This window comes from Hyperolius riggenbachi, chromosome 10 (genome assembly GCF_040937935.1).
Source record: "Hyperolius riggenbachi isolate aHypRig1 chromosome 10, aHypRig1.pri, whole genome shotgun sequence".
NCBI classification, from domain to species: Eukaryota; Metazoa; Chordata; class Amphibia; order Anura; family Hyperoliidae; genus Hyperolius; species Hyperolius riggenbachi.
Window position 1 is genome coordinate 110288107 of NC_090655.1, and position 26790 is coordinate 110314896.

Below are 26790 nucleotides of genomic sequence, written 5' to 3' on the forward strand. Positions count from 1 at the left end.
ATGGCGAATATCCGCTTCCCAGGTTGATGACGTCATCAAGCCAAGACCCGGATATTCAGCATCACGGAGCAGTGCGGTAAACTGAGGTTCAGGCTGCCGGCTGATCGCTGGAATGAGGTAAAGTGAGAGAGACTGCTTGCCGCTGTTTTTTTTTTTTTTCTTTTTAGGTGATCTAGCCACGGAGGGGGAGAGATGAAGGATCACCACTGCTGGCTACAGCGGTGATCGTTCATCCGTGGGGGGTCTCCAACTGGCTTAAAGGGAACATGTTCCTTTTCGCCAATTAGTACTGCAGCTGACAGTCCCGGAGGGTGCGCTCAGGAGTGTGCCCGATCGGGCACAGTAGAGCTGCAATGCAAAATCATATATCTACGTCCTCGTGGCTTTGATAAGGTCACAGAGAACGTAGATATACTGTATTGGTGGAATAAGTAGGTAAAAAAACAAAACATGTAAAAACCATTGAGATACATTATGTGCGGTTTACATGCGTTTTTCAAAATCATGCAGCAAGTTGTTCATATATGCATTTTTACATGCGGTCCATAGACTTTAACGGCAACAAAAGCCTCTCAAACTCTCACAGCTGCCTGCTGCTGCCTGGCAACTGCTTGTTGAGCCCGCAGTTCAACTGCCCGTGGAAATGTGCCCTTTTCCACAGGCGGCAGAACTGCATGTTCAGTGAGCAGTTACCAAGCAGCAGCAAGAAGGTGTGAGGGCTCACATCAGAGGACGTGTGCAGGAGCTGATAATGGCCTGCGGCGTGACGTCGGGAAGTTGCGGTGGGGGCCGGTAGATCTAATTTACCACATGGGAAAACGCCGCGGTTGGACGTTACGAAGCTCTCAGATGCGTTTTAAGATAATGCTCTGGAACGCTTTGTCTAATGTGAATGTTAACATGAAAGTCGAATAGATCCGATCTGCAGATGATTGTCTGATCTGCAGATGAATGTCCGTTAAACAAGGTGCGTATGATGATCTGCAGATCTCATAGACTATGAATGCAATTAGCAGAAACTGATCTATTGCAGATACTGATCTTTTGCATCTGTACATCTTTGTGTGCAGCATCTTGCAAAGATTTTTTATCAGATGGTGAGTTAAGCTCAATAGAATAGACTGTGAAGGTATGGCTCTCATACTACATGGAAGGGGGTAAAACTGGTCTGTGATCTTTCATTTTCCAAAGACTTTTATCTGATGTGTGTACCTAGCTTTAATCATTAACATAGTTCTTTAAACCTCATCGTACTCAGGATCAAAACTACTTTGAGGCTGGGTGCACACATAACAGAGCGTGAAAGGTCGCGTTTTCTGTTGCGTGAGTTTTTTGTGTTCATTTTTAGTGCGTTTTTTGTGCATTTGCGTTTTTATTTCCGCATAGGCATTTTTCTAGCATTTTGCATGCGTCTTTACATGTTTGCGGTTCGCATATACAGAACGCATATGCGTTTTTCAATTGTGTTTTAGGCAAATCACTAGGAAGACAACAGGAAGAGGAAATACTTCAGAAAACAATAAAAAAAATGCGGCACATTTCCATTAGCCGGGCCGCCATGGATAGTAGGGAAAGATGTAATTCTGGTGGAGTTTTATCGCCACCTAGTGGATGCGCCCGGCTAACGGAAAAGTACCAAATGCATATAAAATGCATGAAAAATGCATAAAAAACGCAATACATTGCGTTCCCATTGACTTTCATTATGTGTGTTTTTTATGCATTTTGGAATATTATGCAACAAAACCAGCATTTTTAAAAATGCATGTTTCAAAACGCATATTCGGTTTTAATATGCGTTCTTTTCATGTGGCCCATAGACTTCCATTAGCGGCAAAAACACAGTGTTTTCCCCAGCGCTAGCATTACTGCTAAGTGTGCATCTAGCCTCAGGATAGGAACACACTAGGCAGAATCGCATGAGTTTTCCCCATAGCGGAAAACGCATATGCGATTCTGCCTAGTGTGTTCCTACCCTGAAAAATATTTTGAAAAGCACTGGTCTTGTTTGTCGTTTTAAATTAAAGTGGACCTGAACTCAGAAGTCCTCTCTGCTCTAATAGAGCCCAATAACCTTTAACCACTTTACCCCCGCCCGTACGAATTTCTCCGTCCCTTTTTCCATCCTTTAACCCCCAGGGACGGAGAAATCCGTACTTTCCACGCTCCCGCCGCTGCCTGCGCTCCCGCTCGTAAACACGCCGCCCGCCGCTAGTAAACACGCCGCCGCCCGCTCGCCCGGAGATCAATGAACGGGAAAATCCATTCCCGTTCGTTGATCTAAGCCCCGCAATGATCCGCTGCTCTCCGATGGGCAGCGCAATCATTGTGAAAAATAACAAACACTCACAGCCTCCTTGTACTTCCTGCGAGCGTCCGGAAGGTCGCAATAAACAAAAAGTTACTGTTGCCATCTTGTGGCCAAATAGTAAAACTACACCCTAAGCATTTTTTACATAGAAAAAAATTAGTGTTACACAAAAAATTAACTCATTACCTCCCACACTCCCCAATTTTTTTTTTTTGTAATTAAAAAAAAAATAAAAAATTTACAATTAAAAAAAATACATAAATAGTTACCTTAGGGACTGAACTTTTTAAATAATTATGTCAATAGGGTATAACACTGTTACTTTAGAAACAATGGGCTTGTAATTAGGGATGGATGCAAAACTGAAAAAAATGCACCGTTATTTCCAAATAAAATATTGGCGCCAAACATTGTGATAGGGACATAATTTAAACGGTTTTATAACCGGGACAAAAGGGCAAATACATTTCATGGATTTTAATTACAGTAGCATGCATTATTTAAAAACTATAATGGCTAAAAAAACTGGAAAATAATTAATTTTTTTCCCACATTTTTCCTATTTTCCCATTAAAACACATTTAGAATAAAATAATTCTTGGCATAATGTCCCACCTAAAGAAAGCCTAATTGGTGGCGGAAAAAACAAGATATAGTTCATTTCATTGCGATAAGTAATAATAAAGTTATAGACGAATGAGTGGAAGGAGTGCTGAAATGTGAAAATTGCTCTGGTGGTCAGGGGGTAAAACCCCTCAGTGGTGAAGTGGTTAAACAAACATGTATTTGTTACAGATGATACAAATCCTAAAATAATTTTGCACAGTTCCTACTTCCTTATTCATGGCAGCAGACATATTGTTTACAGCCTGTGCTTTCAAATGGGCTTATCTGCCATAGGCAGTCATGTGACACAGGGGAGGATCAAATTACAACTTGTGATTAGACACAAATGAGGGGGAATTAGACAGGCTAAACTCTCTAAATACATTCAGGGTGCATTTCTCGATGTTTTCCTTCTGTCCTGTGCAAGAGTTCAGGTCCACTTTAACCACTTGAGGACCACAGTCTTTCTACCCCTTAAGGACCAGGCACTTTTTTTCCATTCAGACCACTGCAGCTTTCACGGTTTATTGCTCACTCATACAACCTACCACCTAAATGAATTTTGGCTCCTTTTCTTGTCACTAATAAAGCTTTCTTTTGGTGCTATTTGATTGCTCCTGCGATTTTTACTTTTTATTATATTCATCAAAAAAGAATTTTGGCAAAAAAATGATTTTTTTAACTTTCTGTGCTGACATTTTTCAAATAAAGTAAAATTTCTGTATACATGCAGCGCGAAAAATGTGGACAAACATGTTTTTGATTAAAAAAAACCCCATTCAGTGTATATTTATTGGTTTGGGTAAAAGTTATAGCGTTTACAAACTATGGTGCAAAAAGTGAATTTTCCCATTTTCAAGCATCTATGACTTTTCTGACCCCCTGTCATGTTTCATGAGGGGCTAGAATTCCAGGATAGTATAAATACCCCCCAAATGACCCCATTTTGGAAAGAAGACATCCCAAAGTATTCACTGAGAGGCATAGTGAGTTCATAGAAGATATTATTTTTAGTCACAAGTAAGCGGAAAATGACACTTTGTGACCAAAAAAAAAAGTTTCCATTTCTGCTAACTTGCGACAAAAAAAAATGAAATCTGCCACGGACTCACCATGCCCCTCTCTGAATACCTTGAAGTGTCTACTTTCCAAAATGGGGTCATTTGTGGGGTGTGTTCACTGTCCTGGTATTTTGGGGGGTGCTAAATTGTAAGCACCCCTGTAAAGCCTAAAGGTGCTCATTGGACTTTGGACCCCTTAGCGCAGTTAGGCTGCAAAAAAGTGCCACACATGTGGTATTGCCATACTCAGTAGAAGTACTATAATGTGTTTTGGGGTGTATTTTTACACATACCCATGCTGGGTGGGAGAAATATCTCTGTGAATGACAATGTTTTCATTTTTTTTACACACAATTGTCCATTTACAGAGTTATTTCTCCCACCCAGCATGGGTATGTGTAAAAATACACCCCAAAACACATTATACTACTTCTCCTGAGTACGGCGATACCACATGTGTGGCACTTTTTTGCACCCTAACTGCGCTAAAGGGCCCAAAGTCCAATGAGTACCTTTAGGATTTCACAGGTCATTTTGCGACATTTGGTTTCAAGACTACTCCTCATGGTTTAGGGCCCCTAAAATGCCAGGGCAGTATAGGAACCCCACAAATGACCCCATTTTAGAAAGAAGACACCCCAAGGTATTCCATTAGGAGTATGGTGAGTTCATAGAAGATTTTATTTTTTGTCACAAGTTAGCGGAACATGACACTTTGTGAAAAAAAAACAATTAAAATCAATTTCCGCTAACTTGTGACAAAAAAATAAAAACTTCTATGAACTCACCATACTCCTAACGGAATACCTTTGGGTGTCTTCTTTCTAAAATGGGGTCATTTGTGGGGTTCCTATACTGCCCTGGCATTTTAGGGGCCCTAAACCATGAGGAGTAGTCTGGAAATCAAATTCCGCAAAATGACCTGTGAAATCCTAAAGGTACTCATTGGACTTTGGGCCCTTTAGCGCAGTTAGGGTGCAAAAAAGTGCCACACATGTGGTATCGCCGTACTCGGGAGAAGTAGTACAATGTGTTTTGGGGTGTATTTTTACACATACCCATGCTGGGTGGGAGAAATAACTCTGTAAATGGACAATTGTGTGTAAAAAAATCAAAAGATTGTCATTTACAGAAGTATTTCTCCCACCCAGCATGGGTATGTGTAAAAATACACCCCAAAACACATTATACTACTTCTCCCGAGTACGGCGATACCACATGTGTGGCACTTTTTTGCACCCTAACTGCGCTAAAGGGCCCAAAGTCCAATGAGTACCTTTAGGATTTCACAGGTCATTTTTGTTTCAAGACTACTCCTCACGGTTTAGGGCCCCTAAAATGCCAGGGCAGTATAGGAACCCCACTAATGACCCCATTTTAGAAAGAAGACACCCCAAGGTATTCCGTTAGGAGTATGGTGAGTTCATAGAAGATTTTATTTTTTGCCACAAGTTAGCGGAAATTGATTTGAATTGTTTTTCTTCACAAAGTGTCATATTCCGCTAACTTGTGACAAAAAATAAAATCTTCTATGACCTCGCCATACACCTAATGGAATACCTTTGGGTGTCTCCTTTCTAGAATGGGGTCATTTGTGGGTATCCTATACTGCCCTGGCATTTTAGGGGCCCTAAACCGTGAGGAGTAGTCTTGAAACCAAATGTCGCAAAATGACCTGTGAAATCCTAAAGGTACTCACTGGACTTTGGGCCCCTTAGCGCACTTAGGGTGTAAAAAAGTGCCACACATGTGGTACCGCCGTACTCAGGAGAAGAAGTATAATGTGTTTTGGGGTGTATTTTTACACATACCCATGCTGGGTGGTAGAAATATCTCTGTACATGACAATTGTTTGTTTGTTTTTTACACACAATTGTCCATTTACAGAGAGATTTTTCCCACCCAGCATGGGTATGTGTAAAAATACACCCCAAAACACATTATACTACTTCTCCTGAGTACGGCGATACCACGTGTGACACTTTTTTTGCAGCCTAGGTGCGCTAAGGGGCCCAACGTCCTATTCACAGGTCATTTTGAGGCATTTGTTTTCTAGACTACTCCTCACGGTTTAGGGCCCCTAAAATGCCAGGGCAGTATAGGAACCCCACAAGTGACCCCATTTTAGAAAGGAGACACCTCAAGGTATTCCATTAGGTGTATGGCGAGGTCATAGAAGATTTTACTTTTAGTCACAAGTTAGTGAAAAATGACACTTTGTGAAAAAAACCCAATAAAAATCAATTTCCGCTAACTTTTGACAAAAAATAAAATCTTCTATGAACTCGTCATACACCTAACAGAATACCTTGGGGTGTCTTTTTTCTAAAATGGAGTCACTTGTGGGGTTCCTATACCGCCCTGGCATTTTACGGGCCCAAAACCGTGAGGAGTCTGGAAACCAAATGTCTCAAAATGACTGTTCAGGGGTATAAGCATCTGCAAATTTTGATGACAGGTGGTCTATGAGGGGGCGAATTTTGTGGAACCGGTCATAAGCAGGGTGGCCTTTTAGATGACAGGTTGTATTGGGCCTGATCTGATGGATAGGAGTGCTAGGGGGGTGACAGGAGGTGATTGATGGGTGTCTCAGGGGGTGATTAGAGGGGAAAATAGATGCACTCAATGCACTGGGGAGGTGATCGGAAGGGGGTCTGAGGGGGATCTGAGGGTTTGGCCGAGTGATCAGGAGCCCACACGGGGCAAATTAGGGCCTGATCTGATGGGTAGGTGTGCTAGGGGGTGACAGGTAGTGACAGGAGGTGATTGATGGGTGTCTCAAGGTGTGATTAGTGGGGGGAATAGATGCAAGTAATGCAATGGCGAGGTGATCAGGGCTGGGGTCTGAGGGTGTGGGCGGGTGATTGGGTGCCCTAGGGGCAGATGGGGGTCTAATCTGATGGGTAGCAGTGACAGGGGGTGATTGATGGGTAATTAGTGGGTGTTTAGAGGAGAGAACAGATGCAATGCACTTGGGAGGTGATCTGACTGCGGGTCTGCAGGCGATCGGATGGTGTGGGTGGGTGATCAGATTGCCCGCAAGGGGCAGGTTAGGGACTGATTGATGGGTGGCAGTGACAGGGGGTGATTGATGGGTGGCAATGACAGGGGCTGATTGATGGGTGGCAGTGACAGGGGGTGATTGATGGGTGATAGGTGATTGGCAGGTGATTGACAGGTGATCAGTGGGTTATTACAGGGAAGAACAGATGTAATTAATGCACTGGCGAATTGATAGGGGGGGGGGGGTCTGAGGGCAATCTGAGCGTGTTGGCGGGTGATCAGATTGCCCGCAAGGGGCAGGTTAGGGGCTGATTGATGGGTGGCAGTGACAGGGGGTGACAGGGGGTGATTGATGGTTGATAGGTGATTGGCAGGTGATTGACAGGTGATCAGTGGGTTATTACAGGGAAGAACAGATGTAATTAATGCACTGGCGAATTGATAAGGGGGGTCAGAGGGCAATCTGAGCGTGTTGGCGGGTGATTGGGTGCCCGCAAGGGGCAGATTAGGGTCTGATCTGATAGGTAAAAGTGACAGGTGGTGATAGGGGGTGATTGATGGGTAATTAGTGGGTGTTTAGAGGAGAGAATAGATGTAAACAATGGATTTGGGAGGTGATCTGATATCGGATCTGCGGGCGATCTATTGGTGTGGGTGGGTGATCAGATTGCCCGCAAGGGGCAGGTTAGGGGCTGATTGATGGGTGGCAGTGACAGGGGGTGATTGATGGGTGATTGACAGGTGATTGACAAGTTATCAGGGGGGATAGATGCATACAGTACACAGGGGGGGGGGGGTCTGGGGGGGTCCTGGGGAGAATCTGAAAAAAAAATAGCGTTGACAGATAGTGACAGGGAGTGATTGATGGGTTATTAGGGGGGTGATTGGGTGCAAACAGGGGTCTGGGGGGTGGGCAGGGGGGGGTCTGAGGGGTGCTGTGGGCGATCAGTGGGCGGGGGGGGGGGCAGATCAGTGTGTTTGGGTGCAGACTAGGGTGGCTGCAGCCTGCCCTGGTGGTCCCTCGGACACTGGGACCACCAGGGCAGGAGGCAGCCTGTATAATACACTTTGTATACATTACAAAGTGTATTATACACTTTGTAGCGGCGATCGCGGGGTTAACATCCCGCCGGCGCTTCCGTATGGCCGGCGGGATGTTACGGCGGGTGGGCGGAGCCAGTTGCCGGGGGCAGCGCGCGTCATCAATGACGCGATCGCTCCCCCGGCATAGGAAAAGGACGCAACGCCCTAAGGCGTATTGCGGTCCTTAAGGCATCCACTTTGCCGCCGCCCATGGGCTGTGGGCGGTCGGCAAGTGGTTAAGGCCCGGTGCACACCAAAATCCGCTAGCAGATCCGCAAAATGCTAGCAGATTTTTAATCGCTTTTTTTTATTTTTATGAGGCGTTTTGCTAGCGTTTTGCGGATTGCTGCTGCTGATTTCAGTGTAGCATATTTCATATATTGTTACAGTAAAGCTGTTACTGAACAGCTTCTGTAACAAAACCGCCTGGCAAACCGCTCTGAAAAACGGCAGATCAGAGCGGTTTGAGTTTTTCCTATACTTAACATTGAGGCAGAAACGCATCCGCAATCCAAAAAATGCCTCAGCCCGGGAGTATGCGTTTCAGCAAAACGCCTCCCGCTGTGGTGTGCACACACCCATTGAAATACATTACCCTAGCGTATCCGCAGCCGCAAGCGGCTGCAGAAACGCTCAAAAAGCCGCTAGGTGTGCCCCAGCCCTAAGAGAAGATTTGTTTAGTTTCCACAAGAAAAGACACCAAACAGGCAGTGAATTCACAGGGTGCCCACGTGCTTGCTAGCACTCAGAACTGGCAGGTGCCCCCACCCCATGAAGTTGACATGAGGGTTTTCTTTTGCCGTATGGTAACGCCATTGTGTGTCAATGCTTGACGTGTGGCATTACAACTGCTACCATTTGCCTGCATTTAAATTGCACAGGAATGGCAGTTGTGGGTGCTAGATGGGATGCGGAACTGCTTGACAGACGAGCAGTTCAGGTGTCTGTAGAAAAGAGGCCTTAAGGTGGGCACACACCATACCATTTTTTAAATATCTGTTCAATTCAAGAATTGCAATCAATTTTTTGCAATCTGACTGATTGTAATAATTCAAAAATCTGACCAATGTACCACACACGTATGTTCAATTTTCCCCCAATCATGAATAAAATAATTGAAAGTTCACAAAAAAATTGGTAGGAACGGTACATCAGGTAATGGACAGTCCATCGCACACAATACAATTCTTGATAAAGTTGATCTGAAATTTCCAACATGTTCAATCTCCTAAAATCTAAAAAAACGGGAAATCCAATCAGATTTATCAATTAAAACCAAAGAAAAGCTCTCGATTTTTCTGGACAACCGATCCTAATTATCAAATTGGCAAAAACGTGGATCTTTTATTTGTATGGTGTGTGGTCACCTTCTGGTCCCATTTACACTTAGGGTACGCTTCCATTGGTGCGGTGAGAATCGCAGTGGAAAAAATTCACATGCGGATGCGAATTTTGCATGCGGTTGTATGCAAATTTTCATGCGAATTCGCATACGATTTCGCATGGATGACTATGTATGCGAATTTAACCATGGCAGTGCCTGCGTGCTTTTCCATTGTTTCTATGCAAAATCTTATGTGAATTTGCATGAAAATTTGCATACCAAACCCGCATGCGAATTTCCTATTAAATACATTGTATGCGAATCGCATAGCGGTATGCGAATTCTGATGGCTCTGCGAATCTATACGAATCTGCATGCAGGAAACGCGTGCAGATTTTTTCTGCACAGAAAAACTCTCAGAAATCCTGACAAGTGGAAACAGTCCCATCCACTTGTATTATCTATGCGAATCTGCATGCAGGAAAAGCATGCAAATTCGCTCTAGTGGAAACGGGCCCTAAAAGGGAACCTAGACTGAGAAGGATATAGATTTTTCCTTTTAAAATAATGCCAGTTGCCTGACTCTCCTGCTGATGCTGTGTCTCTAATACTTTTAGCCACACCCCCTCAACAAGCATGGAGATCAGATACTCTGACTGAAGTCAGACTGGATTAGCTGCATGCTTGTTTCAAGCGTGTGATTCAGCCACTACTGCAGCCAAAGGGATCAGCAGGACTGACAAGCAACTGGTATTGTTTAAAAAGAAACATCCACATCCCTCTCAGTTAAGGTTCTCTTTAACCTCTTCAGGACCACAGGCTTTACCAACCCCCCCCCCCCCCCTAAAGACCAGCCCATTTTGTGTGAAATAGGCCACTGCAGCTTTAAGGCCAAGCTGCAGGGCCGCATAACACAGCACACAAGTGATTTCCCCCCCACCAACACAGCTCTCTGTTGGTGAGGTCTGATCACCCCCAGGTTTGTTTGTTTTTTTAATAACTATTTACTGTCTCTTTTTTTAATAATTTTTTTTTCATGCAAATTACCTTCCCCCCCCCCCCCCCCCCCCCCCGTCTGCCTATCACAGCGAATCATTTCTGAGTCCCCCAGGGGGACAGCCATGTCACACGACTGTCCCCTGTACATCGCTGCTGTCGATTTGCAGCGCTGTACAAGTGAAAAGATGGCAGTTTCGCCGTCTAACAGTCTCCCGAGCTGCTACTGCCGCTCGGAGACTGAAGGTGGAGCTCTGCTCCGCCCACCGAGCAGGAGATGTGCGCGCAGCTCGCGCGCAATCTCCTGCAAAACAGACCCCCAGGACTTTACGCCGATTGGCGTTAGGTGGTCCTGGGGCTGCTGCCACGGTCACGCCCATCGGCAAGTAGCTAATCAGTTGCTCTCAGTTATAACTGAAAGGACAACTGATTTTCAAAGTAATGCCCATGTTTCCCCATGGCACAGTTCAGACTATACTCATTTTAACTGGAAGATTTTTCATAATCCACTGCTATGGAGAAGAAAAAAAACGCGTACCAACTGATTAAGTGTAAATGGGGCCTAAGGGTGCATTCATATAATATCCATTGCATTGCACAATAATTCTGCATGTAAACTAAGAGACATTAATACAAAGAATTGCAGCATATCACATAACTAGGAGATACCTGGCTTTGGTCCTGGCTGGTTTGGCTTGGTGCTGGGCAGGCTGGCCTAATGCGTTGGTTGTCTGGCAGTCCCCCATAGTATTCCCTAATCTTCTAGTGGACCCCCTCCCATGCTCTAATGGGCCTCCTACTGAGGCACCACAACTCCCAGCATGCTTGCATAGAAGAACCACAGCTCCCTGCATGCCCCCATTAAGGCACCACAGCTCCCATAGAGGCATCACAGCACCCAGCATGCCTCACATTGATGAACCACAGTCCCCAGCATGACCCCCATTGAGGCACCACAGTGGCCAGAAGTGAGTACTGCCACCTGCTGCCTGACACTGCCTGGAGGCAGGGCCGGATTTGGGGAAAGGCCCCCAAGGCACGTTCCTAGGGCGCCAGAATTTAGCATAGTTAGAGGGGCGGGTGACCAGGAATTGCTCCGCAAAGCCGCAGTTGCGATCGCCCCTTCACTGGCTTCACTTGGCAGAAGTGAGCCTGGTAGCAGCGGCCGGCCGCCCCTCCCCTCCCCACCGCTCCCCCTCCCCTCCCCACTGCTCCCCCTCCCCTCCGAGCAGCTGCGGGAACAGATTCACTCACCTCACTCCAGACTTCCAGCGCCGAAGCTTCCTCTGTCAGCTACTGCTGCGCACCTCTATTTCCTGCAGTCGATCCCCGCCATGTGACTCGCCGGTAATGTGCCAGCGAGTCACATGTGTGGGACGCTAGCAGGAGATAGAGGTGCGCAGCGGCGTCTGGAAGAGGAAGCTTCGGCGCTGGAAGTCTGGAGTGAGGTGAGTGAATCTGTTCTGTTCCTGTAGCCGCTAGGGAGGGAAGGGCAACAGGGATGAGGACGAGGACATCCGCACCGGCTTCTACTTGGGGAGGTTCGATGGCAGGACAGGGTCTGGTTGCAGGGGGGGGGAGGGGGCGCAGGATCTAACCACTTATACTAAAGTCTGTGTGGAGGAGGGGGCACAGTAGCACAGTATCTGGCTGCCTATACTAAGTGGGGAGGGGGGAGAGGGAGAACACAAAGTTATGCTACCAATAGTAAAGGGGAGGGGCAGGTGGAACAGCATCTAACTACCTATACTAAAGGGGGGGCACAGCATCTGGTTGACTATAATGGGGTGGTAGGGCAGCATTTGGCTACCTATACTAAAGGAGGGGGGCGGGGGGCAGCATCTGATTACCTATACTAAAGGGGGGACACAACGTCTGTCTACCTAGTGAGGGTGCACAGCATTTAGCTACCTATACTAAGGGGGGGGGGGGGGGAAAGCACTGTTTGACTATCTATACTAAATGGGGGGGGGGGGGACATGGGACTTAATCTGGTTACCTATACTAAAGGGGGGGGGAGGGTGACGGGACGGCATCTGGCTACCTATACTAAAGGGGGGGGGGGCAATCATGGGGGGACAGCATCTTACTATTTATACTTAAGGGGCTTAGTGACCAGGGACCACATTAGGCTGCCAATACTAATGGGGGGGGGGTGGGAGGGGAATAGCATTTGGCTACCTACACTAAAGGGCAGTAAAGGAGGACAGCATCTGACTACCCATACTGGGGGGGGGGGGGTGGGAAGCACCTGTCCCACCTATACTAAAGGGGTGGGCATAATCTGGCTACCTATACTGTGGGGTCATGGACATATTCAGTCCCACAGGGCTGCCAGGGACTAGTTTTTCTCATGGCTGCACTCCCATGTACAAGTGCAACTGTAATGGACATGCACGAGTATGGTCCTCACATTCACATTATTTCAAAGTTACTTGTGCACAGAGGAAACAGTCATGCACAAAAGTGTTTGAGCTACTGGGCATGTGCGGATCATACTCTCACAGACCCAGTACAGTTGTACACTGACGGGAGTGCAGCCACAAGGTAGAAGAGGATCCCAGGCTGCAGTGAGGGGTCTGAATATGTTCAGAGGGTCCCAATGAAGGGACAGTGGACACCAGGAGGACCTTTTTATTAATTATTTTGTGTAGTTTACTTTAAGACTTTTTCCTTGGGGGAAAAAGTGTGTGTAACTTTGGGGTTGTTGAGATGTTGGGGGGGGCAGCTGGTCATAGTGGGCCTTGGGCGGTAAAAGGTACAAATCCGGCCCTGCCTGGCTGGAGGACAGCCGTGGCACCCTAGATCTTTGGGGCTAGCAACGCCCCGCCTCGTCACATCCCTATGTTGTAACAGATTGCGTTATTCTAACTCAGCATGCAGTAAAGTTTCTGGATAACAAGTACAAATATGTGTACATGCCATAGACATTGACCAGGCTTTGAAATAATGTGAGTTTTAGAATGTGCACATTGTAATACACACACGTTCTAACATGTGCATTGCATTAAGCAATGCACAGAGTGTGACCCAGCCTTATTTGTTGAGCCTGAAGGCTGGCCTCCATCGTAGATGCAAAACCTGGAGATCTGTCTGGTTTCCTCGGTTAGCAATAGAGAAAGATGGTCCTAAATGAACTCTGCTAACTCCAGTCGTCTGCTGATTTTCATATGGTAAAATTGTCTGCTGGGGAAATCATCATAGTACACAGCCCCTCCCTTATCCTTTATAGTAGGGTTAAAATTAGGTAATTATCCATATTTTAGGATATACTGACTTCAGACAACTGCTTTGCATAGAGCAAAACTGCCCAACTAACACTTCCAGGATTCATTTTTTAAACTGTTCTATTAAATCCATGTTTCAGAGAGAACACCAACTTTAGTAAGGTTTAGTTTGCAAGCAAATTGACAGTGTCTACAGCAGAGAGGATGCTGATAAGATAGGACAACCTGGAAAATGTTCTTCAAATTCCTAGCAATATATTGGATGTTTTCCAATAAAATAACTGGCTTCACAGCAAGGATTTGAACCTTAGCTTTAAGGATATGTTCCTTCAAAGGAGGGATTCCCAACATCTTACCCAAATCCTTCCTTGGGGGAGCACGGCCAAATTTCAGTCCAAGTACTGATTGGTGGCAATAGCCCATTCACTTAATAGCTTAATCAACAAGCTCTAAAGTCAGCCAAAGTTATAGCATGGAGGTAAAGCTCTAGGATTGAAGAGCAAAACCTCAATGCATGCTTCATAACGTCCCTAGTTCGAACCCTGGCTTGGGATGCATCATGGCAGTAGATGAACTTGCAGTGACAAGAATGTAAGAAGATAACCTAAGAAACCAAGATAATATGAAACACAGCACGAAAATAAACTTGTGGTGGCAAGTAAAGGGTATGTATTGTGATGCATGAATAAATTTTAAGAATCTTATAGATACAGCCGCCCATGGACGGCTGTATATTATATATCGGAAGATGAACATATCTTAGCAATATGCACTTATAGGAGAACAGGTTGATTGAGCAGAGCAGAGGCTGGGACTGAGGGTGATAAAGTGACTTGTCCAAGGTCACAAGGAGCCGACATGAGGATCAGACCCCACATCTTTCAGGAAGTCTTTCAGGCTACGCTGGCCGTCAGAGATCTTAAAGGAGAACTGTAGTGAGAGGTATATGGAGGCTGCCATATTTATTTCCTTTTAAGCAATACCTGGCTATTCAGCTAATCCTCTGCCTCTAATACTTTCAGCCATAGGCCCTGAACAAGCATGCAGCAGATCAGGTGTTTCTGACAAATTTAGACAGATATGACAAGATTAGCTGCATGCTGGTTTCTGGTGTGATTCAGACACTTCTTTAGGCAAATAGACCATCAGGGCTGCCAGGCAACTGGTATTGCTTAACCATTTCCACCGCCCGGACGTGAAGCTCACGTCCGGGCGGCAGCTCTGCAGCGCTCCCGCGCTTGGGCGCGCTCCCGCCCGCGATCGCGGGCGCGCCCCCGCATCCCCGCTGTGCCGCCCGGTAGCCCTGGGATCAGTGAAAGGGAACATGGTTCCCGATCACCGATCCCTTTCCCCCGCAGAAAAACCGAAGCGCTCACCTGTGAGGCTTCAGTTCTTCTGCCCGGAGAGAGTTCTGCATCGCCCTTGTACTTCCGCTTAGCAGGAAGTACAAGGATTGAAAACAAAAATGAAGGTGGCCATCTTGTGGCCAAATAGTAAAACTACAGCAAAAAATTTAAACATTACAATTTACACAGAGAACAACATTAAAAATTAACTGTTTATGCCCCACACCAAAATATTCCCCAAATAAAAATTTTAATGGAAAAAAAAAAAATTACAATTGAAAAAAAAAAAAAAAAAGACATAAATAGTTACCAAAGGGTCTGAACTTTTTAAATATGCATTTGAAGGGGGTATACTACAAACATTTTTTAAATTATAAGCTTGTAAATAGCGATGAACGCAAAACGGAAACAATGCACCTTTATTTCCAAATAAAATATTGTCGCCATACATTGTGATAGGGACAAAATTTAAATGGTATAATAACCGAGACATACGAGCAGATAAAATACATAGGTTTTAATTATGGTAGCGTGGATTATTTTAAAGCTATAAAGGCCGAAAACTGAGAAATAATGAATTTTTTCAATTTTTTTCTTATTAATCCTGTTAAAATGCATTTACGGTAAAGTGGCTCTTAGCAAAATTTACCACCCACAGAAAGCCTAATTAGTGGCGGAAAAAACAAGATATAGATCAATAAATTGTGATAAGTAGTGATAAAGTTATTAGCGAATGAATGGGAGGTGAAAATTGCTCCGATGCATAAGGTGAAAAATCCCCGCGGGCTGAAATGGTTAAAAGGAAACAAATATGGCAGCCTCCATATCCCTCTCACTACAGTTCTCCTTTAACCTGCGAGGGGTGGCTCTTCACCAGTGATAGCTGACATGGGATTAGAACCCACGTCCTTCAGGAAGTCTTCCTTGGCAGCAGCGGCCGTTGAAGCACTTAACCTGTGCGCTATGGCTGTATCACCCGTGACTGTGCTCTTATTTCTGGTTATAAGATATATCTGGATATAAGGGGCGGCTGTATTTACAAGATTCTTAAAATATTTGCATTTCCATCACAGTACATAGCCTACCTTGCAACCGTATTTTTACCTACTGCCATGAAGCATACGAAGACGGGGTTTTATTAATTGCCATGAAGCATCCCAAGCCAGGGCTCGAACTAGGGATGTTGTGAAGCATACACAGAGATCTTGCTCTTGAATTACAGAGCTTAACCACCATGCTACCACTTTGGCCAGCTTCACAGTGGGTTGATTGTGCTATTCAGGTTGAATGTGCTCTTGCCAGTTGCCTCCAATCAGTACATAGATTAACATTCATGAACCAGAAATAAGAACACACTCACACTCACAGAGCAGGGACAAGGTCCTCCAGCACCCAAGGCTGAGACCCCAACGTGCGCCCCCCCCATCCCTCCCACCCCAGCCGTCGCACACTGATTGCTATTAGACTAAGAGGGCCACAGAGCCCACAACCTCCCCAACACCTTAATATCTAATTATCTGGCTTGCAGTCACTGCTATGTATCCCCTTTTCTTATTTCTTTCTGCTTCATACACAATTAGGAATGACAGCTGAATGAATTGTGCGCCCCCTCCTACACTGCGCCCTGAGGCTGGAGCCTCTCCAGCCTATGCCTCGGCCCGGCCCTGAGTCAGGGCACCTGTATCTAAAAGATTCTTAAATTGCTTGCATCATGGTCACAATAGATACCCTTTCTTGCCACTGCAGGTTTAATTTCTTGAGCTCTTACTTATCTTCTCACATTGTCGTAACCGCATCTGTACCTACTGCCATGAAGCATCCCAAGCCAGGGTTTGAACTAGGGATGTTGTGGTGCATGCACTGAGGTCTTGCTCTTTACTCACAGAGCTTTACCTCCATGCTATCGCGTTGGCTGGCATCTTCCCTTGTTGATTGCGCTATTAAGCTTGAATGTGCTCTTGCCACCAATCAGTACATGGATTAACATTCATGTACCAGAAATAAGAACACACTCAGGTCGCCTGCATCTAAAGATTCTTAAAATGCTTGCATCATGGTCACAATAGACACCCTTTCTTGCCACTGCAGGTTTAATTTCTTGAACTCTTATCTTCTCACATTGTCGTAACCGCATCTGTACCTACTGCCATGAAGCATGCAAAGCCAGGTTGTTATCTTTTGCCATGAAGCATCCCAAGCCAGGGTTCAATCTAGGGATGTTGTGACGCATGCACTGAGGTCTTGCTCTTGAATTACAGAGCTTTAGCTCCATGCTATCACTTTGGCTGGCATCTCAGCTTGTTGATTGTGCTATTAAGCTTGAATGTGCTCTTGACACCAATCAGTACATGGATTAACATTCATGAACCAGAAATAAGAACACACTCAGGGCACCTGCATCTGACATGTATAACATACAGCTGTCGTGGGCGGATATATCTATAAGATTCTGAAAGTGTAGTACACATCACAATACATACCCTTTACTTGCACCACATTTTTTTTTATCTTGCTGTGTTCTTCTTACCACTGCAACTTAATCTACAGCAATGAAGCATCCCAAGCCAGGGATGTTGTGAAGCATGCACTGAGGTCTTGCTCTTTAATCCTAGAGCTTTACCTCCATGCTATCACTTCGGCTGACACCAAACCTTGTTGGTTGCGCTATTAAGGTTAAATGTGCTCACCAATCAGTACATAGATTAACAGAGGCTGCTATTAAGAGGTTGAGACATTCATGAACCAGAAATCAGAACACACTCACTGGTGATAGATCCATAGCTCACAGGTTAAGTGCTTTAACAGCTGCTGCTGGCAAGGTAGTACTTCCTTAACGACATGGGTTCTAATCCCATGTTGACTATCACTGGTGCACTTACTTACTATCTTCTTACCACCACAAGTTTGTCTACTGCCATGAAGCATCCCAAGCCAGGGTTCCAACTAGGGATGTTGTGACACATGCACTGAAGTCCTGCTCTTTAATGCCAGAGCTTACCTCTATGCTATCACTTCAGTTCAAATTGCTCTATGCAAAGCAGTTGTCTGAAGTCAGTATATCTTATAATATGGTCAATGACCTCATTTTAGCTCTTCTAGAAAGGGGGGCTGTGTACTGCAATGATTTCTCCAGCAGACAATTTCACCATATGAAAATCTGAAACTGACTGGAATAAGCAAAGTTCATTTAGGACTATCTTTCTCTATTGCTACCCGAGGAATCCAGACCGATATCCAGGTTTTGCATCCAAGATGGAGGCTGGGAGCTCTAAGAGTGGAGTCAAACCTTGTGCATTGCTTGATGTACGTTAGAATGTGTCTATTGCAATAGACACTATGTACATTATACAACGTGTTATTTTAACCATTTCAGCCCGCGGGGATTTTTCACCTTATGCATCAGAACAATTTTCACCTCCCATTCATTCGCTAATAACTTTATCACTTCTTAACACAATTTATTGATCTATATCTTGTTTTTTCCGCCACTAATTAGGCTTTCTTTGGGTGGTACATTTTACTAAGAATTTTTTTTTATAAATGCATTTTAGCAGGATGAATAATGAATTTTTTCCAGTTTTTTCTTATTTCTCAGTATTCGTCCATTATAGCTTTAAAATAATCCACGCTACCATAATTAAAACCTATGTATTTTATTTGACGGTTTGTCTCGGTTATGACACCATTTTGTCCCTATCACAATGTATGGCGCCAATATTTTATTTGGAAATAAAGGTGCATTTTTTTCCGTTTTGCTTCCATCACTATTTACAAGCGTATAATTTAAAAAAACGTTCTTAGAATACCCCCTTCATATGCATATTTAAAAAGCTCAGACCCTTAGGTAACTATTTATGTTTTGTTTTTTTTAATTGTCATTTTTTTTCCCATTAAAAATTTTATTTGGGTAATATTTTGGTGTGGGAAATAAACATTTAATTTTTAATATTATATTTGTAAATTGTAATGTAAAAAATATGTAGATGTAGTTTTACTATTTGGTCACAAGATGGCCACCTTGAGTTTATTTTTTTTCTCCTTGTTCTTCTCGATCACCGGACGCACAAGGAGGACGTGGAAAATTCTATTTGCAGAAATAGTGAAGCCTCTAGTAAGAGCGCTTCGATTTTTCTGCTGGGGACACGGATCGGTGATCAGGAACTATGTTCCCGTTCACTGATCCCAGGGCTACCGGGGGACAACACGGGGGCGTGCCCGCAATCGCACGCGGGTGTGCGGCACCGCAGCAGAGTAGCCACGTCCAGGTGGCAAAAATGTTTAAAGCCTGGTCAATGTCTATTGCATGTGCACACAGGGCCAATTGTCTCATAAAGCAAGAAGAAACATTTGCAACAGGCGCAGAGATTCCAGGTGCAGCATGTTTGTACTCTGTTTACACTTACAGCATGCAGTCAGAGTAGGAGAGGCGAGAGTTGAGCGAGCAAGGTGAAGAGGTCATCATTGGGGAAAAGCAGCTTGTAGTGCTGTAGGAGGAGTCTAACAGTGAGTGAGGAGGGGAAAGGCAGGAGGGCAGCAGAGTTTCATTTGACTTGCACAGCAGAAGGGAGGAGTTAGCAAATAAGCTGTCATGCTAAGGGCCCGTTTCCACTAGACGCGTTGCAATGTGGAAACCATTCCGCATCTCAATGAAACTGCAACCAGTTCACGTCAATGGAGTAGTTTCCATTGACGTGAATTTACCTACGTGATCTGGCGCAATGCGACATGGGGGAAATTATGAATAGCATGCTGCAGTTTTCCACAGCACGCATCCGAGCCCCCATAGCCGTTGACTGGAAGCTACATGACGCCACATCCGGTTGTATGGAAGACAACTGGAAGTACTTGCGGTATCGCCTCGCATCCAAAATGGAAATGGGCCCTAAATAGTGTTAAACTTGGCTAATCATTGCACAAGCAAAATAGTGTGTGTGTGTGTGTGTGTGTGTGTGTGTGTGTGTCTATGTCCTGACTAGGCAAAAACTGTCACTTGCATACCTGAATGTTTACTCCTTTCAGGCAGAAAAGGATACACAGCCTGGTTATTTGTATGCTTGGCACTGTACGTATATGCTTATCTCGGCATGTTATGTAACCTCAGGTACACTTTAACCTCCTGAGCGATATGCCTGACCCTGTGTCGGGTAAGGAATTTTTGAAGAAAGCGGTATGCCCTACACAGTGGGGGCATCCCGCTCAGGAGGTTTCCCTAGCTATAAGAGCCCCCATTATAAATTATCTAGGTGTAGAGGCTCCTGTATACTATAGGCAGCATTAGGTATGTCAGTCATAGTGCCCCCCACCCCCGATTCCCCCCTGATCCAGCCGCTATACATACAGTGGCTTGCAAAAGTATTTGGTCCCCATGAAGTTTTCCACATTTTGTCACATTACTGCCACAAATATGAATCAATTTTATTGGAATTCCATGTGAAAGACCAATACAAAGTGGTGTACACGTGAGAAGTGGAACGAAAATCATACATGATTCCAAACATTTTTTACAAATAAATAACTGCAAAGTGGGGTGTGCGTAATTATTCAGCCCCCTGGGTCAAAACTTTGTAGAACCACCTTTTGCTGCAATTACAGCTGCCAGTCTTTTAGGGTATGTCTCTACCAGCTTTGCACATCTAGAGACTGAAATCCTTGCCTATTCTTCTTTTCAAAACAGCTCCAGCTCAGTCAGATTAGATGGACAGCGTTTGTGAACTGCAGTTTTCAGATCTTGCCACAGATTCTCGATTGGATTTAGATCTGGACTTTGACTGGACCATTCTAACACATGGATATGTTTTGTTTTAAACCAATCCATTGTTGCCCTGGCTTTATGTTTAGGGTCGTTGTCCTGCTGGAAGGTGAACCTCCGCCCCAGTATCACATCTTTTGCAGACTCCAAGAGGTTTTCTTCCAAGATTGCCCTGTATTTGGCTCCATCCATCTTCCCATCAACTCTGACCAGCTTCCCTGTCCCTGCTGAAGATGAGAAGCACCCCCAAAGCATGATGCTGCCACCACCACATTTGACAGTGGGGATGGTGTGTTCAGAGTGATGTGCAGTGTTAGTTTTCCGCCACACATAGCATTTTGCATTTTGGCCAAAAAGTTCCATTTTGGTCTCATCTGACAAGAGCACCTTCTTCCACATGTTTGCTGTGTTCCCCACATGACTTGTGGCAAACTGCAAACAGGACTTCTTATGCTTTTCTGTTAATCATGGCTTTCTTCTTGCTACTCTTCCATAAAGGCCAACTTTGTGCAGTGCACGATTAATAGTTGTCCTATGGACAGATTCCCCCACCTGAGCTATAGATCTCTGCAGCTCGTCCAGAGTCACCATGGGCCTCTTGACTGCATTTCTGATCAGCGCTCTCCTTGTTCGGCCTGTGAGTTTAGGTGGACGGCCTTGTCTTGGTAGGTTTACAGTTGTGCCATACTCCTTCCATTTCTGAATGATCGCTTGAACAGTGCTCCATGGGATGTTCAAGGCTTTGGAAATCTTTTTGTAGCCTAAGCCTGCTTAAGGACCAGGCCTGATTTGCCTGATCTGTGCAGCGTGGGCTCTCCGGGCCTGTTTCCACTACACGCAGATTCTGCATGCAGAAAACTGACTCCAATGAATGCCTATGAGCCTGTTTCCACTGAACGTGATTTTTCTGATGCAGATTTGCCATAGGCATTCATTGGAGTCAGTTTTCTGCATGCAGACTCTGCGTGTAGTGGAAACAGGCCCTCCAGCCTACAGCACAGATCAGGTTTACAGCATGGCGATCAGACTTCCCCCCCCTTTTTTCCCCACTAGGGGGGATGTCCTGCTGGGGGGGTCTGATCGCCACCGGCTGCCTGTGATTTGCGGTTGGGGCTCCTCAAAGCCCCCCTCCACAGCGATTTCCGCCCTCTCTGCCCATACTTGCTTTTCAAGCAGGCTATGGGCGTCCTGCGCCAGATAGGATAGGTTTCAGCCTATCAGGCGGCAGCGATCCCCGGCCAATCAGAGGCCGGGGATCGCCGATCTCCTTTACGGCGCTGCTGCACAGCAGCGCCGTATGATGTAAACAGCTGGGATTTCTTCCCCGCGTGTTTACATTACGCGTGCGAGCCGTGATCGGCGGCTCACAGTCTCCGTGAACTCACATGGAAAGGCCGCTCGGACGAGCGGCCGTTTCTATGTAATACCACTTACGACCTGCCGACGCCTGTCGGCGTTAGGCGGTCGTTAAGTTCTTAAATTTCTCAATAACTTTATCCCTGACCTGTCTGGTGTGTTCTTTGGACTTCATGGTGTTGTTGCTCCCAATATTCTCTTAGGGCCCGTTTCCACTAGCGCGAATCCGCATGCAGTCAACGCATGCGGATTCGCATAAGCAATACAAGTGGATGGGACTGTTTCCACTTGTCAGTTTTCATTTGCGTTTTTATGTGCAGGATTTTTCTGCACGGTAGACCCTGCAGAATTCGCCTGCATGTGGAATGCAGGCGAATCGCAGGCAATGTATTTAATAGGGAAATCGCATGCGTTTTTTGCATGCATTTTTTCCTGCGATTTCGCGTGCGATTTCGCATTGAAAGTAATGTAAATTGACACAGGCAGTGACATGGTTAAAATCGCATATACCCTGCCTATGCGAAATCGCGGCAAAAAATGCATGCGGAATCGCATCTGCATGCGATTTTGTCAGCGGTGATATGCAGCGATTCCGCACAGCACTAGTGGAAACGGGCCCTTAGACAACCTCTGAGGCCACCACAGAGCAGCTGTATGTGTACTGACATTAGATTACACAAACGTGCGCTCTATTTAGTCATTAGCACTCATCAGGCAATGTCTATGGGCAACTGACTGCACTCAGACCAAAGGGGGCTGAATAATTATGCACACCCCACTTTGCAGTTATTGAGTTGTAAAAAATGTTTGGAATCATGTATGATTTTCGTTCCACTTCTCACGTGTACACCACTTTGTATTGGTCTTCCAATAAAATTGATTCATGTTTGTGGCAGTAATATGACAAAATGTAGAGAACTTCAAGGGGGCCAAATACTTTTGCAAGCCACTGTACCAAGCCTCTTCCAGTGATTGCTCCAGCCTCCCTGCACAGCTCCGCATATCTTCCTGTATGCAGAGGATTGGGACTGATGTCATGTGACAATGTCTGATGTCATTATCCTGATCCTCCAGCTACCGGAAGATATGCAGAGCTATGCAGGAAGGCTGGAGCGATCACTAGGATGAGGCTTGTTATGTATCTAGCGGCTGGATTGGGGGGCACTATGACTAGCATACCTAATGCTGCCTACAGTGTACGGGAGCCCCTACATCTAGCTAACTTAAACTGTGGGGCTCCTGTACCTATCTAGCCTATACTGAGTGACACCTGTACGTACCTAGCCTAAACTAGGGGCCACTTGTACCTACCTAGCCTATACTGAGCAACACATGTACCTACCTAACTTATACTGGGGGCACCTAGACCTGGCTAACTACCTACAATAATCTGTGGGGGATTCCGAAGACAGATGGGCACCACGAGGTGGGCGACAGGACAGGTAATGTATAAATGCACACATGGGAGTACATTTTTACACTGGGGGAAGGGGGGGAGCAGCGACGAGGCATCGGATGCGGGCAATTCTCGAGTGATTTCATTTTTATGGGGGATCAGCCTGCGGAGTATGGGCAAATCTCTCTCTAATCAGATGTGATTACTGAAAGATTTGTCTCTTGGTCGAATTTGCCCATCATCTCTAGATGTATGGCACCTTTACTTTTTGTATTAGTGCAGGTTGAGCAGCAGCAGCTTGGAAGTATAAAGTGATCAGAGATTTTGGGGAGTAATTTTGAAATTTTGTGTATATTTGGTGTTTCAAGCTGTTATTGGACTCAAAATGTACACTAGACCCTTGCTTGACACATTTTGTTAAGTTACAGGACCACTTTTTGCACAGAAATCCACCAGAAACTGAATTTCGAGGAGGTTAAGTACCTGGCTGAATGTATGTACAGCATATTTACATTTCTGGGTAAGCAAGTTTGCTGATAATTAATAGAGTTAGGCCCCTTTTCCACAAGCAGTTGATAAGCAGTGAAAAGCCTCACAAACTCTCACAACTGCTCACTGCTGCCTGGTAACTGCTTGCTGAGCACACAGTTTAACCGCTTGTGGAAATGAGTTTTTAAAGGGAACCTGAACTGAGTAAAGTTATATAAAATAAACACATGACGTACAGTAGCTGCAAATGATTATTACATACTTACCTCACCGTCAGCTCCTCTCAGAAGCTCACCATTTTCTTCTTACAGTGATCCCTCCCAGTTCTGACAATATTTTGTCATAACTGAAATATACCAGTTGCTGTCAGTTATAAATCAGCTGCTGTCAGTTACAACTGAATGTGCAAGGCAATGTCCATGTTTCCTTATGACTCAAGTGGGCAACGTTACAGTTTAACAGTGTGCTGACCAGGAAGCTGTTATGGAGTAATGGCCATTTTCAAAATGGAGGATGGATAATTCCATTGATTACAGTGGACAAAGGAGAGGAGAAAGAGATTCAGGAGTAGACTACACACACAGGAGGTAAGTATGACCTGTGTACAGTGGAGGAAATAATTATTTGACCCCTCACTGATTTTGTAAGTTTGTCCAATGACAAAGAAATGAAAAGTCTCAGAACAGTATCATTTCAATGGTAGGTTTATTTTAACAGTGGCAGATAGCACATCAAAAGGAAAATTGAAAAAATTACCTTAAATAAAAGATAGCAACTGATTTGCATTTCATTGAGTGAAATAAGTTTTTGAACCCCTACCAACCATTAAGAGTTCTGGCTCCCACAGAGTGGTTAGACCCTTCTACTCAATTAGTCACCCTCATTAAGGACACCTGTCTTAACTAGTCACCTGTATAAAAGACACCTGTCCACAGAATCAATCAATCAAGCAGACTCCAAACTCTCCAACATGGGAAAGACCAAAGAGCTGTCCAAGGATGTCAGAGACAAAATTGTAGACCTGCACAAGGCTGGAATGGGCTACAAAACCATTAGCAAGAAGCTGGGAGAGAAGGTGACAACTGTTGGTGCGATTGCTCGAAAATGGAAGGAGCACAAAATGACCATCAATCGACCTCGTTCTGGGGCTCCACGCAAGATCTCACCTCGTGGGGTGTCAATGGTTCTGAGAAAGGTTAAAAAGCATCCTAGAACTACACGGGAGGAGTTAGTGAATGACCTCAAATTAGCAGGGACCACAGTCACCAAGAAAACCATTGGAAACACATTACACCGCAATGGATTAAAATCCTGCAGGGCTCGCAAGGTCCCCCTGCTCAAGAAGGCACATGTGCAGGCCCGTCTGAAGTTTGCCAATGAACACCTGAATGATTCTGTGAGTGACTGGGAGAAGGTGCTGTGGTCTGATGAGACCAAAATAGAGCTCTTTGGCATTAACTCAACTCGCTGCATTTGGAGGAAGAAAAATGCTGCCTATGACCCCCAAAACACCGTCCCCACCGTCAAGCATGGGGGTGGAAACATTTTGCTTTGGGCGGTGTTTTTCTGCTAAGGGCAAAGGACAACTTAATCGCATTAACGGGAAAATGGGCGGAGCCATGTATCGTGAAATCCTGAACGACGACCTCCTTCCCTCTGCCAGGAAACTGAAAATGGGTCGTGGATGGGTGTTCCAGCACGACAATGACCCAAAACGTACAGCAAAGGCAACAAAGGAGTGGCTCAAGAAGAAGCACATTAAGGTCATGGAGTGGCCTAGTCAGTCTCCGGACCTTAATCAAATAGAAAACCTATGGAGGGAGCTCAAGCTCAGAGTTGCACAGAGACCGCCTCGAAACCTTAGGGATTTAGAGATGATCTGCAAAGAGGAGTGGACCAACATTCCTCCTAAAATGTGTGCAAACTTGGTCATCAATTACAAGAAACGTTTGACCTCTGTGCTTGCAAACAAGGGTTTTTCCACTAAGTATTAAGTCTTTTATTGTTAGAGGGTTCAAAAACTTATTTCAATCAATGAAATGCAAATCAGTTGCTATCTTTTATTTAAGGTTATTTTTTCGATTTTCCTTTTGATGTGCTATCTGCCACTGTTAAAATAAACCTACCATTGAAATGATACTGTTCTGAGACTTTTCATTTCTTTGTCATTGGACAAACTTACAAAATCAGTGAGGGGTCAAATAATTATTTCCTCCACTGTATGTTTTTTTTTTTACTTTTAATTTTCAGTTCAGGTTCTCTTCAAAGGACCCCTATCACGAAAAAAAAGCAGGCAGTTAAAATCTGACAGAACCAGGTTTTGGGCCAGTCCATCTCTTCATGGGGGATTCTCAGGCTTTTCTTTGTTTTCAACAGCATTTCCTGAACAGCAGTTGCAAAGTCTAAGGCCTCCTTTCCACGGACTGTTGAGCTGTGTGCTCAGCAAGCAGTTACCAGGCAGAAGTGAGCAGTTATCATGCAGCAACAAGCAGTTACCAGGCAGCAGTAAGCAGTTGAGAGAGTTTGAGAGGCATTTCACTGCCTATTAACAGTCTGTGGAAAGGAGGCCTTACTGACAAAATAATGGGCAAGGCCTTTGCCTCTTTTCCATGAACAGTTGAACTGTGTGCGCAAGCAGTTACCAGGCAGCAGTGAGCATTTAACAGGCAGCAGCAAGCAGTTGTGAGAGTTTGAAAGGAATTTCAATGTTTATCAACTACCCGTGGAAAAGAGGCCTTAGGCCTCTTTTCCATGGACTGTTGATAGACAGTGAAATGCCTCTCACACTCTCACAACTGCTTGCTGCTGCCTGGTAACTGTTCACTGCTGCCTGGTAACTGCTC

The 26790-nt window shown here is 45.1% G+C and overlaps 1 long non-coding RNA gene across 1 annotated transcript in view; it reads left to right on the forward strand.

The window, feature by feature from the left end:
• LOC137535509 (uncharacterized) overlaps positions 1-26790 on the forward strand; it is a 44663-nt gene that overhangs the window by 13550 nt on the left and 4323 nt on the right. The gene's annotated exons all lie outside the window — the stretch shown is intronic.